Genomic DNA, 13,778 nt, shown 5'->3' with positions numbered 1-13,778 from the left:
GATGCGCTCTGTGACATTGGCCATGTAGTCGCGGGGCCTGATATCCGTCCCCGCGAATGCCTGGTACACAAAGCGCATTACTCGGGGGCGGTTGTTGCCCCCCCTGAAGCAGGTCAGCTTTGCAATGAGAGTCCTAAACGAGGTGATACGTCGCTCGATCCGCGCTTGCCATGCAGGCACACCTCCGACGGTCCTAGGTGCACGTTCAGCGTCCGGAAACTTGACTCGAGCAACACGGCACGCCGCGATGGCTCCGCAGTACATGATCGAGTGCGTATCATCTAAATCTTTACTAGTCCGTATGTGTGGCTCTAGTAAAGCGTTCAGGGCTCCCACTAGCGCTAGGTTGCGTCTATTCATAGGCAGACGTGGTAATCGTGGCCTAGAGTGAGTTGTGGAGCGATACTGCTTAATTGCCTCATCCAAAGTCCTCCTCAGTTGCTCATTAGCAGGGGTGCTCATGCTCTGACTCGCAAAGTCCCCCTCGTCGGTACTGAAATCGACCCGCGGCGCCCCCGGTGCCAGGTCGGGTGCGGGCACCGGATCCGGCGTCGTGGCGGGCAGATCCCGCACAGAGGTGGAGGCCGCGCGAGCAGAGAGAGCCTCCAGGCGAAGCCGGTCAAGTGTCGCGTCGTCCAACCGCTTTAACCGTTGAATGACGCGCACCTGATCCGATAGTCGTTGCTCCGACACGGTGATGGTAGGTTCAAGAGCCTGAAACAGAGGCAGTATTCTTGAACGATACGCGGATAATTGTGTTCCCCCCTCTGTAGCCCCATAATAGGCGCGCATGACATTCTCATTAATGGATTGAGACCATCTCATGCGTCGCACTATACCACCGGCAGCGGGAGCCGTGGGCGGGGCAGGATGTCCCGCAGGCCCCAAGCGTGCCGGCAGCGGTGGCCGCCCTCGTCGCGCAGGTGGTCGTGGCGGCGGCGGTGGCGGCCCGCTCTCGTCACTGGACCCGTCTGTGTCAGGCGCTGTCGCGAACTCGTCGCCTGACGACGATGTGGACGGGGAGCTGGACGAGGCGGGCGGGGGTGATGGTCGTGCGCTTGTTGTGTCCGCTTTTGCTCTGCTCCTTGTAATCATTGCTAAACTACGCGTAGTTTTGCCGATGAAATGTCAAATGTTGGTATTGTGACTGTGACCCATGGTCGGGGCGTAATTTCAATCGACCACATGATGTAGTTGTCAATGTGGTCACTGATTGGTATTTATCACGTTTTTAAGCAAAAATCGCGTATAAAAATATATTTTTAGCAAAATTGATTTGAAAGGACGTCTGACAGTGGCAGCGGTTTTTTTTTTTTTTTTTTTTTTTTTTTTTTTTTAATTTTTAATTCTTAAAGGATGATGATGAAATTCTGTGAGCATTTTTGACAATCATATGTAGTTTTTGTCGATTCAGTTTTTGTATTTTTTTATAAATAATACTTGGCTTGCCTTACGAGGGTTTCTTACAAAATCTATAGCTCACAAATCCACTAGTTTAGTGCGTATCGGTATCAGTACGGAGTATCGTGTCATCCTTGCCACAGCAACCTTCCAGAGGTAACTTTCTTGTCATAATTATGAACTCGACCTTTCACGCCGACCTTCCCAAGGGACCATTCTTTGCGTTAGAGTATGACCTTTATGATATCCAATTCGTGCAACAACTACCAATTTAAGGAAGAGTATTTATTTATATTTTTAGTGTCTTCTTTTGTGTATTATGTATCTTGAATTGAAATATTCTTTGTACGTATTTAATTAAAAACAACGAGAGCACATTTAACGTGTTACATAATTGAAAGAATCATTTTTTGTGTCACTAATTGCTATGGTAACTTTAACCCAGACAACTCTATATTTTGAAACTTAAATTTTAATTTACACAATTATTTTAAAGTTTTACTTTTCCAAATCGTCAGTAGACCAGTAAATTTTACTAAAGTATTTTTTTAAACTATGCTTATTGCTGTGTGGCCTAGTAAGTAAAGTACCAGCAACAAATGAGCGTTCAATACTATCTCCTATAGGCAGTAGGTACTTTATAGTTTAAAAACCAGTCAAGTGAGAGTCCGTTTAACTCGCGCACTGAGGATTCCGTACAAACTTTCAATTATCTCATTTGAAATCCATAATAATTAAATTACAAAATATTACTTTGCTAATCCGAGAAAAGATAATGTGCTAGTCAATCAGTGCTAACCCGTTATACTTACTTGCGTATTCTTACATGCAATTAATGTTTCCACCCTCCCACCGCAAAAATAAATACGCAAATAAATATAACAACCCACCACCAATAGTACAAAACTCGACACGTGTTTCGCGGCATTCTCAGGAGATGTTGAAGGCCCGAAGTCCGACGACTAAAACACCTGGTTTTATGCGATTTATTTTGCTGGCCCAGTAATATTTTTTGTTTTAATTAAGAAGTATAACCGATTAAAAAAATATATTTTATTAGAAAGGTGTTTTTTTTTCAAGTATAATAAACACCCGTAAAGGAGGTGAAATTGCAAACAAAAATATAAAATGTTTTTAAATAATTACAAAAAAGTTATCTAGTTAGAGGTGTGGTTATATTTTTCCTGTAATATTTATGAAAATGTATTTTTATTGTATCAAGAATGAATACAATAACAAACAGTAATCAGCAGGTCTTAATGTAAAAATTATAATCCAAAATTAAAAACTAAACCTAAAAATAAACTATTTATAGAAAAAAATACCCCAAATCGCCGTCTATTGGCAGCGTGCCCAGAAGGCTGGCAACATTGCCACGTTGAATGGCAATGCTGATCCGTTGTCTTAGATATGACCCTGCCCTCTGGTTACACGTGAAGTCAACTAACCTGTGGCTACATTTTTTAGAGACCCTGTGGGTGCTTTCCCTCAGGGCCTCAGAGTCTAAACCCCAAACGGCTCAAATATGCAATCACTATTTATAGTTGCATACTTGCGCCGCTTGAAAAAAAAGTGATAGTTTTTCGTTGGTATTCGGAGATAAGGGAGGACTGGTTATTATCACATTTTACATTTTTTTCCACTATGAAAAAAATAATAAATTGCTTTGAAATATTCAATTTGAGCTCATTTAACGATATTCCAATTGTCTTAGTAATTCGACTTTGAAATTTTGCCTCCTCTTTATGTTGTGCTTTTTCAATAGTTAACAAAAAAAAAAAAAAAACATTTTCTATATGTTTGAGTTAGCATTGTTCATAAGTTCATAACTATTCCAAATTTCAAATCGATAGCTTAAGTAGTTCTCGAGATATTCAGCATTGTAACAGACAGACGGACGCACGGACGAATAGAGTCCCTTATGGTGTGCATAAGGGTTCCTTTCCGTTAAACTTAAACTTAGCATACAACAACGTCATATTTTCACATAAATTTGACAATTTGACATTGCTACACTTTGTCATTGAAAACGCCATAAAGACTGTAGTTATTAACAAACTAAATGCACTTTTGTGAACTTATTATAAAATAATTTCAGTATGTAAATAATTATGTATATTTTGAAATTTTAATACAGCATTATTTACCTGTCTTCTACAACATCTTCTCGGTAAATTAAGCAGCAATCTGTTAACGCCAGTGAGCATTAAACTAAAGGCATTAGACACCGGCATGCACACAGTAAGCTCAGTGGATCTTATCAATATTCTTTTTACTGTTAAACATATCAAATTTAGCTCTAGAGCTAATGCAGCAAAAGCTATGTCATATGCATTTATAGCGCTGCAACGAGTAAATTAATGTAACATGATTAAGATTCAAATTCAAACCTATTTGCGATGCACTAATACTAGGTAGATGTATATCGACCGGGATGTTTTCGAGCTCTTGATATTCAAACTATTCGATCTAGAATCGATTTTAGTCTAGTGAAACTAACCATGAATCATTCGAAACTGTTATTGCACGAATATTGTTGCTGTAACGTAAGTAGGTACTTATGTCAAAGGAATAAGATTTAAAATGTAAGTACATGTTAAAGAGCAAGTTGTATCTTACATATGTTCAAGTTGCGTTGACGCTCTCGAGGGAGCAGTCGCAGTGAAATGTGGCGACAGCTAGAATCTTGTTCTCACTTAGAGCTGGCACTTGTGAACAATTTGAATTGTACCGTGAAAGTTATGGTCGCATTGTGTAAAATATCTACGGGGTTTGCGGTTGTTACATAGTCGACAGAAACGTTATAAAATGTCTACCCTAATGGAATATGATTCATAAAACTCCTGTATATTAATACCTAAATGCCTAATATAAGATATTTCGAAAATAAGGAGTATCTTTAACTGTCAGGCCAATTCGAACGCACTTTTGTTCATGTTATTTAGTTATCGTGCGCCTCCCTCCCGCTATTACATGTATGGACAAGTACAAGCGAAATGCACGATAACTAAATAATATCATCATCAGCATACGTCTGCATTGGTGGTATCTCGGGAAAACAATAATTACCTATAAGTATTATCTGTATAACATCCAGTGTGCTACTGGATGTTATACAGGTAATACTTATAGGTAATTATTGTTTTCCCGAGGCTAGTTCTAACAACAAAATATGGAGAAGTGATCATAATAATATACTAGGTATATTACCTTATTGAGCTTACCGTGGGACTCGTAGTCAATTTGTGTAGTAATGTTAATAAATTATTTTTAACCGACCAAGTGAATCAATCTACTGCACATAAATTTACTCTTAGGCCAGTTACTGTTTGTTAAATCAAAATTTTAATTGCATATCTATTTCACACGAGACATATGCCCAATTGGTCTGCATTTTAACTCCGTAGAAAAGGCATAAGGTAAAATGGGGTAAGATTTGTCTTACCCCATCTAGCCATTTGGGCAAGACAAAAGTAAGTTATTCCGCAACCCCAATACTATTTACGATTATTAATTTATGTATAAAGTCACGATAACATGAAATCAGTTTCATAGAAAATCAAATCGATTTTTGAATTTCGAGCATTCGATTTTGTGTGGCTTCCTTCAATAGATACTATCTCCACTACTAGGCATTTAAATTCTACTAACAGAATCGATAACGAGTGGTCAATACATTTCTATCGCTTGTTTTTTTAAATATCATTTCACCGTTTCCCTTAGATTTTACAGTGACGTAAGCGAGCGCTCTAAATTTAAAATTGGTCCCCTATCGTCAAAAAATCGTCCACGCTTGTGTAGTTACAGTGCCACGTAATATAACACGATTGAATGCCTGTAACAAATAGACCACAGGAAAATTTGACAGCTCTCCCATTCATCTCGCTGCCGTGTAACACAAAGCGCGCCAGGTGGCCGACGAGGCAAAACTGCTGGCTCATCGTTTCTCATCTGTTTACACTTTGTACAGTATTTTTAGAGTTCCGCGAAAGCTATAATGGAACCCTTAGTGTTTCATTCCTGTCAGACTAATTCGAACGTACACTGACATCAATATTATATTTGAATCATGTTATTATATGTACAGACAAGTACAGGCATCAGTTAGATGTAGAGTTTTCACGACGGATCTGAAATGTATGGAAGATCCGCGGATCCGGATCCAGATCGGGATAATTTCATATATTTCGGATACGGATTACAAACCCTAGTTAGATGTTATGAACTTATGATGTAAGTATCAGTGTACGTTCGAAATGGCCCGTGTCTATCCATCCGCATATCACAGCTATTTTACACTGAAACATGATATTAGGTATAGGTATTATTATGAACCTACATAAATTAGGTTTGTTGATGTTTGATAAAAAACAATATTTTCTCCTTTCTCGGGCTCAAACTGTCTTCATACTTAATTTCATCTGAATCGGACAGACAGAGGACGATAATAAAGGGACTTACCTAAATGCAACGAGTATACACTGGTTTGCTTGTACCTGCGGTCTTTTGTACGTTGCTTTTTCGTATCGTAAGAAGGTACGGAACCCTCGATAATGCACGGATTTAGACGCATTCGTCGGTTTTTATTTTATACTGTCAGCTACATTATTAATACGTGACTCGAGAAATAGTCAGCGCTCCAAAACATCCGCTGACCACTAAGGCACATTAAAAAAATGATGTATATATAATTTCTTGACACTAGACATTGTGAACCGTCAAGTGGGGACATAGGGATAACATCAGACAAAGAAAATATACTTTTTAAAATGTTTGAATCAGGATCTACGAGCCGTGAGGTCAATGTTTCAACTACGAGTAGCTAGACTAGTTCAAAGTAAAAAAAATGATTGATATTACTCCGTCCCCAGGAACCCACTTCACGATATCTAATTAAATTTACAAACAATAAAAGGTAGATAGATCATTTAAATAACAAATATTATTTAACATAAGAAAAGAAGTTATTATATTTTAAATATTTTGATATTAAATATCCAAAATATAAAACTATCATAAAACGCTTAAATAGTACAACATAATACAAATCCTCTTTATTGCACAACCTCAAAATAACATTTACAGAGAGACATATGTACCTACATAATACAAAGTACCTGCTTAAATACTATAAATATACAAACATGGTTTAAAAAGTCATCATAAAATTATTTTGATTTCGGAAACTAAGGGCCTGATTCGAAGAATGATTAAGAGATGCTTAAGATCTTGGAAAGAGATTGAAAACATCGATACCTAAACGATATGTCAAAATTGACGTTTATTTCGATTCTGCTGTGATCTCAATAAGATCTATTTACGATATTTCTAACGTCAAAGTGACATTGGTTGCCCGAATCGTGCTGCTTCTGTCAATTATACGACATACAAACGATATCTACTCGTAATTGAGAACTTATCTAAACCAGAATTTATCGTTATCTTATCTTTTCCGTATTTCCGTTCTTCGAATAGGGCCGTAACTAAAATATTTGATTCGATTTTTGGGATTTGAAATTTGAAAAAAGATGTGTGAATATGAAATGTGATGTGTGAATATATGTATGTATAATTCATTATTGGGAAAATTGGTTTTCAGAATTTTCTTTGCTTACGCGTAGAGAATAATTTTACGCCTAAACTTTAAAACGAGCAATATTGTCGACCGATGACAACGTCTGGTCAATCAACTATTACCAATACTTTTACCAATATTGATTTTACAAGTAGTCAAAATGTCTAAGTTTTGTGTGGTAGTATACACGAAGTGACTTTCACTATGACCTATTTATTCTTTTGGCGGTTTTTTCTATCTTTAGAACCATAAAATAATAATGAGCTTGATGTGACGGTTTTGAACTTGCTTTGATACGACCTTGACGACAGCTCATGCTGATTTGTGCGAGCAAAATGCACTGGAGCCCAATTCGAACTTCCATTTTGATATCTGATTGATGTTATTTAGTTATTATTCGCCTGTGAGTCTCGCTTGCGCTGATACATGTACGAACAAATAAGTGCAAAATACACGCACAGAATATACCTACCGTTGCCATTTTGCTATAATTTTGGTTTGGTTTGGTATGCTAATTAATAATTAATTATTATTAATAAGTTTACAAACGTACAATTTATATTAAATACGTTTTGATGTGTTAGCATACTCGGGTGATATCAATGTCACCAATGTCAGTACTACGAGAATGGAATGCTGTAATTAATTACTGTGTAGGTAGACGTAATCTGAATATTACATAAAGTTTGACGCTCAGTAATAATAACAACTTTGAGAATGTCATGTTATGCGAACATTTCTGAAATAAGTAAGGAGTTAGTTTGTCTGTTCAGGATGTTATTGCTCTTAATTAAATCCAGGCAACATGAATATATCTGCTGTGGAACACTAAACCTGAGAGCTTAACCGCTACAATTTGGTTTGTCAATCTTTGCCTAGAAGTTATCATTAAAAAATACAACAGTTGTACTATATTACATGATTATTCATAAGATTATTGCTAAGCAGTCGTATTATGATCTAACAGAGAAGCGCCACCGCGCCCCTCGCGCCGGGCATCAAATGAAGTTGATTTAGTAGAAAATTGTATTTTATACAATCGTGAACTAATTGCCTACGTAAATGTACTACGTACGAGATTGAAAATCTTAATTATATCACTATTGTATACAATGCTTTTTCTATGAGTCGACACGAGTATAAATAACTAATATAAATTGGTAAGTATCAGTAGACAAAATTGTAGTACAAAAGACATAAACGCGGGACTAGTTAGTCACGCCCCGCGCCCGTTTAGTATTTTCTATGGGAGTTGACTTCAGCGTATCGAAATGAATATTATAGTTGAGTTGGTATACAAAATGTCAAGATCAGTGAATGAGTAAGTGAGTCAGTGACGAAATCGTTTTTATTAGATGTCAATAAAATCTTAAGTATAAGAGTTATGCAATTGAAATTTTTTATGTTTGATAGGTCCACTATCGACATTATCTCGAGAACTTTGTTTATGTGGGGTAATCCAATCCAAACCCAAGTAATGAGGGTTCAAAAAAGGTGCCCTTGAGCTTCGCTTGGCTCATCTTGGCACGGCAGATGTAAGTGAATGATATCACGTGTGATGCAGATAAAAACAGCCTATTATGCATGTATAATTACGCCTTAAAATGTAGTATTGTGAGTAGTTTTGCACCTTTTATTTCATGAGTACCTAACTATCTCGGTAACCGTAGACAACATTATTAAGACTTCGTTTAAAACGATAAAACATGATTAATAGCATGTAAAGTCTAATTTTATTCTATAATGATATGCTCGAGGTCAGTTGGGATGCTTTGTCAGTTGTCATCTGAAAAAAGCTCCTTAGTGGAAAATAAAATTGAAATTTTCAATTTCACTACAACGTTACACGAGCGAACAAGTTATTTGATTTCAAGACGGTTGTTGAACAGATTGCTCCTCGCAGTTCAAAGAACGGTTGGCTTCAAACAAATGCTCTTATATTAATACTGGGATTAATACAATTGTGAAATTTTCATGGCAAAAGGACAAGATATTATAACAATAGTCGACAGTGACGGATATGTTCCATCGATAAATAATAAGAAAAGAATGTGGTGGTGCTGGTTAAATTTTATCAGCGAAGGAATACACTGTGTTTTTGTTTCCGTTTATTTCGAGGGTGCCTTCTTGAGCTTAAATTAAGTAACTTAACTGTCAAAGACACCGGTATTCTAATTAACTCCATTTCGGAGATAATCAATAATTTATTTTTATCTTATAAGGTCCTCACGAGCGTATAAACTTGCCTTAGGGCCTGTTTACATATTGATTAGTGTTTAGTACGAGTGTGTATATTTGCTACTAAACGTAAATACTATCTCGGACGATTGATGTTCGAAATGACATTGATATGTCATAGTTTTCAATTGTTTATTTGAATTAAATGTAATGCCAATGTTACATCAAAGTTATATGCAACATTTGAATAATGTATATTCTTATGTGAAAAATGTCTTAAACCATAACATTTAATTACTCTTTATATTTTTTGGAAATTAACTATGCTATTGGTATCCTTAATATTTATTTATTTATTGACAATAACAATATATTGGTTTCCTTAAATGTACTTACCCATACCCCGGAGTTAACGGAATTCAATAAAAACACGGTGTATAATTGTTATATGGTACATTTTTGTCTTCCTAAAACGAAGCATATAACTGACCCTTAAATGATACAAAATCACTGAAACTGAATTATTTCTTTTCCATAAATTTACCCCACCAACAGCTTTGAATCTTACTCAATAACACGATTTCAGTTATTAAAAAAAAAATTGATTGGCTAAATTAAAATTCTATGTCAAACTTCTTGCACGGCATTACAATATTTGACGTTATTAAAATGTGCATAGTACAGTTAAGTCCACAAATCTATATAGTTCTGTGGTTGAGTCGCTCGCTACATAGTTCCCGATGGGTAATTTTTCAGCACTAAGTATTTCTCTATAGTTATTCTAGTACGTTGGTTAAATGCTCCAACGTTAGAATTAAAACGCGTCGTTACTCAGACCAATCGCTTGAGTTAAGAGTTTAGTATCATTTGCTAAGTAAATCCTTCTTCATTTGCGCAAGAACCGCCCACACACTCTTAACGCAAAGTATATAATGTTGTCCTTTAATTGTTTTGTTCTGCGGTAGTTCGAGATGCATTTTACACATGCTATTAGTGCATGCCTGCCGGCAGACGCGAGCCTGCCGGTGTCTTGTTCTAATTGAATTCGCTGCACCTCTCAAACAAGACTACCCGTCAGGGTTACAAGTGAAAAGCGTAAAGCGGTCTGTCATCGTCTTGTTTCAGGATAATAACATGTTTTTTAGTTTTAGTAGTTTTATTTTATAAATAGCCATAATTTTGTTTTAGTCAATCCTCATATACAGGTTGTATTCTTGATATATCCACAAACTAGTCGTAGGTTTTCGTGCTATAAAATTGAATAAGTTCATAACTGAATGTTTTATTTTTAATTTAGTCTTAACTACCAAAGCATAATTATATGTTATTGTTTTTCGATTGGCAATGTGTTTCGTACATCATGGTCACTTGTGACAGTTGTGGCGTCGCATCATTAATTGCGACGGTTTGAGTTGAAACAAAGTATTGATAAATTATTTGCTGAATTATTATATATGGAAAAATAAAAGTCGTTATTTTTTTTTATAAAACATATGAAAGTATGTTCATTACACATATTAAATCACATTTATAATCGGGTCTATAGCGAATTTCTTATATTATCTTTATTTTCCGACGTTTCTACAATTATAAATGTGGCTTAATATGTGTTCAATACGCGAAAGTTTTGTTTATGTGGTTGTATAAAAAAAAAACGCGCTGTATTGTGGGAAATATATAACGTTAACGTAACATCTATATTTCTAATCCTTTCAATAAAGAACATTCTCCCTTATTTCATTTATTCATAAAGGCTTTTACTAAATGAAAGCGCACGCGCTCGGCTCACAACAGTTTCGAGCAGTCGTTAGAACCTCGCATGCTACAGGCTAGAAAGAGGAGGCGTCATCGGTTTCATGCATTTCGGATGTAAAACGTGATTTGTGACCTTTTGCTGTGAGAATTCTGTACATCGTAGTAGGTACAGTACAGCACAAGCAGCAGTAGACAAAAAAATAGTACTAAAGACACAAACGCGCGCGAGAGACGCGGCGCGCGACTATGCATATACTCATAAAATAGTTGCCCCCGTCCGACTGCTCGTGTCCGTCCAGCCCATGTATGTATTTTCTATGGTAGTGCGGCGACACGTGAATGGTAATTTTATATATATATAGTTGACTACAGCGTATCGAAATGAATATTATAGTTGAGTTGGTGGTCTATACATAAGTACGCAATTATAGTTTAGTATACGAAATATTAATTCAACCATTACAGTCCACGAGTAGAAATAGATATTTAGCTACACTATTTTCTACAATTACTATATGACGAATACTCTATGCTCATCATAAACACCGGTCGTTTATAAAAGCTTATACGAGATGCATAAATACTAGCATAATTAGATATACGTTAGTTACGTACACACACTTAGGTGCAATATAATACATAGTTAATGAGAAAATTATCGACCTTTAGGTTAGATGAATCATATTGTTCTTCTTCTGCATTACTTAACATTACTTCAAAATTAACTGTAAACTTTACTTCAATTATATAATATATTGAATTTAAGGTAAAAAAGTACCTAATTATAAAAATTGGTTTATTTACTTCCTAGCAGGAATTCAAAAACACGATTGTGTACAATTATTTCAAATTAGTATCTTGCAGATTATTTTAATCCTTTTCCATCATTCCATCTCATGCAGATAATATGTTTTTTTTTCTATTAGTTGATCTATATGTACTTCACAGAGTGTAATAATGGTGCATCATTAGGACTTTTTTGTTGATTTTCGACCGACTACTTTGGTTTATTTATTTGCTTAAGGCTCTAGTGATAGTGACGCCTAACCCATGACTGTCTATTAAGCTATATTTAGAATTATTAACTCAATGTACTCTAATACAAATAAACTGCTGTTATTTTAAGATTACTGTAGTTTTACAAGGGAGTGTGTGCAGTCAGTCAGGTTTTGCTTGGTAACTTAAAAGCGCATTCGTAAACACACCTACTGTACACATACACTAACGGAATTCTTTTCCCTAGTTTCCCGCCTGTAACTCGTGTCACGTTTCGGGAGTCTATCCTACGCCACTAATACCTTTATATACCTCTACTGCATCCCGCATTCTCAACTACGTTAACCCTCCGCAATATCCCACATGTCGTTCTTTCCTCCTCCTATCATATTCGTGTAACAGAGACAGGTGAAACTCCGCACGGAATGTACTCAGGCAACTTTGAAATGGGAACCACTTACTTTATTGGAGCGATGCGAACAATTTGCTGTATTTGTATCTGCTGGCAGTATGCAGGAAAAGAGATAACTGGATTAGGCTCCAGTTTACTACCCTGCTACGTGGTCGATAAACTTTAATTTGAACAGTCCCAAACACGACAAAACATGGATGCCAACAGAATGCTAATTATTTTAGTGAACCTTTTTAGCGTCAACTATACAACCGCCACAATCGGAAGCAATTTTGATCTGTGGATTGCTAGAAGCAAGTACGTAGAGCTTCCTAACTGGAAATAATAAAACAACCATAGCAGAAACGAATAAATAATATATATTGTTGTTATATATGTTTTTATCGATTATCCTGTTATTCCAGTTTTGTTGAATTAACTTTCAATCTAGCTTGTAGGTAGCCCTTGATTCTGAGTATTTATTTCGGGGCTGGAAGGATTCATCAGAGCTGCATTATAGAGTTACTTTACATTGACTGAGGCCTATAACTATATTTTTCCTTTTCGCTATGTACCTATTTTATATTAAATGGGTAAGGACGGATTTAAGGGCTAAAAGTATCATACAAATATATTTCTAAAAAATGTTAGCAATACCAGCTTCCGACACGTCGGAAGGGAGGAGCCTAAGCGATATCTTACCGTACAAATCGTTCTGCCATTTTTTCCGGGATAAACGTGCACACAGTTGCACTTCTCACTCATTACATACAAAATCCAATCTGTAATTATGGAATGTAGAGGTAAGAAACGCAATATTCATAGGCAGAACTGATGCAATAGTGTCCAGAGTAGCGCTAGTGTAGCTAAGAACCTAGGCGTTATTGACGGAGCGCGGAGTGAAGTGTGCCGTCTATGATTTGATTATCTTTTCAAGTATTCTACATAGGTATTGTAGCGCCACCTATTTAAGGTTTTTTGATGACACTTTTTGGTATATGGAGATTCCATCTCCATCCTTCTATATCTGTAATGACGATACAAATACATAAAAAATTACAGACATCAAAGACAAATCTTGCACACCTCGATCTCTTTTAGTATATGTAGATAAATGTATAACCGTTATAGTAACACCACTATTTTCAATATAAAATAGGTTACATTTGTGACAAAACTATATGACACACATATTATGCTTAACTTGACTTGGGAATTTTCAGCGTGTTTTGAAATGTACGGTATATTACTGCAGGCAAAAAATTGTTGAAAAATGGTTGCAAGTTTCAAAGTCAGTCAAATATTTCCGCTTTTCAGTTATAAAATATGAAGCATACATTATTTCTATACAGGTTTAAACTAAAAAAGCCTAAAGACATGAAAGTTTTGATGGTGGGCAATGTAATCCTATAATTTACAGATTTATGAATGGCAAAATTGCTGACCACCAAAAATGGCTTAGGGTTGTCACTTTCGAATAAT

The sequence above is a fragment of the Cydia pomonella genome, chromosome 6, assembly GCF_033807575.1.
Source record: "Cydia pomonella isolate Wapato2018A chromosome 6, ilCydPomo1, whole genome shotgun sequence".
Taxonomy (NCBI): domain Eukaryota; kingdom Metazoa; phylum Arthropoda; class Insecta; order Lepidoptera; family Tortricidae; genus Cydia; species Cydia pomonella.
This window is presented reverse-complemented; position numbering follows the sequence as displayed.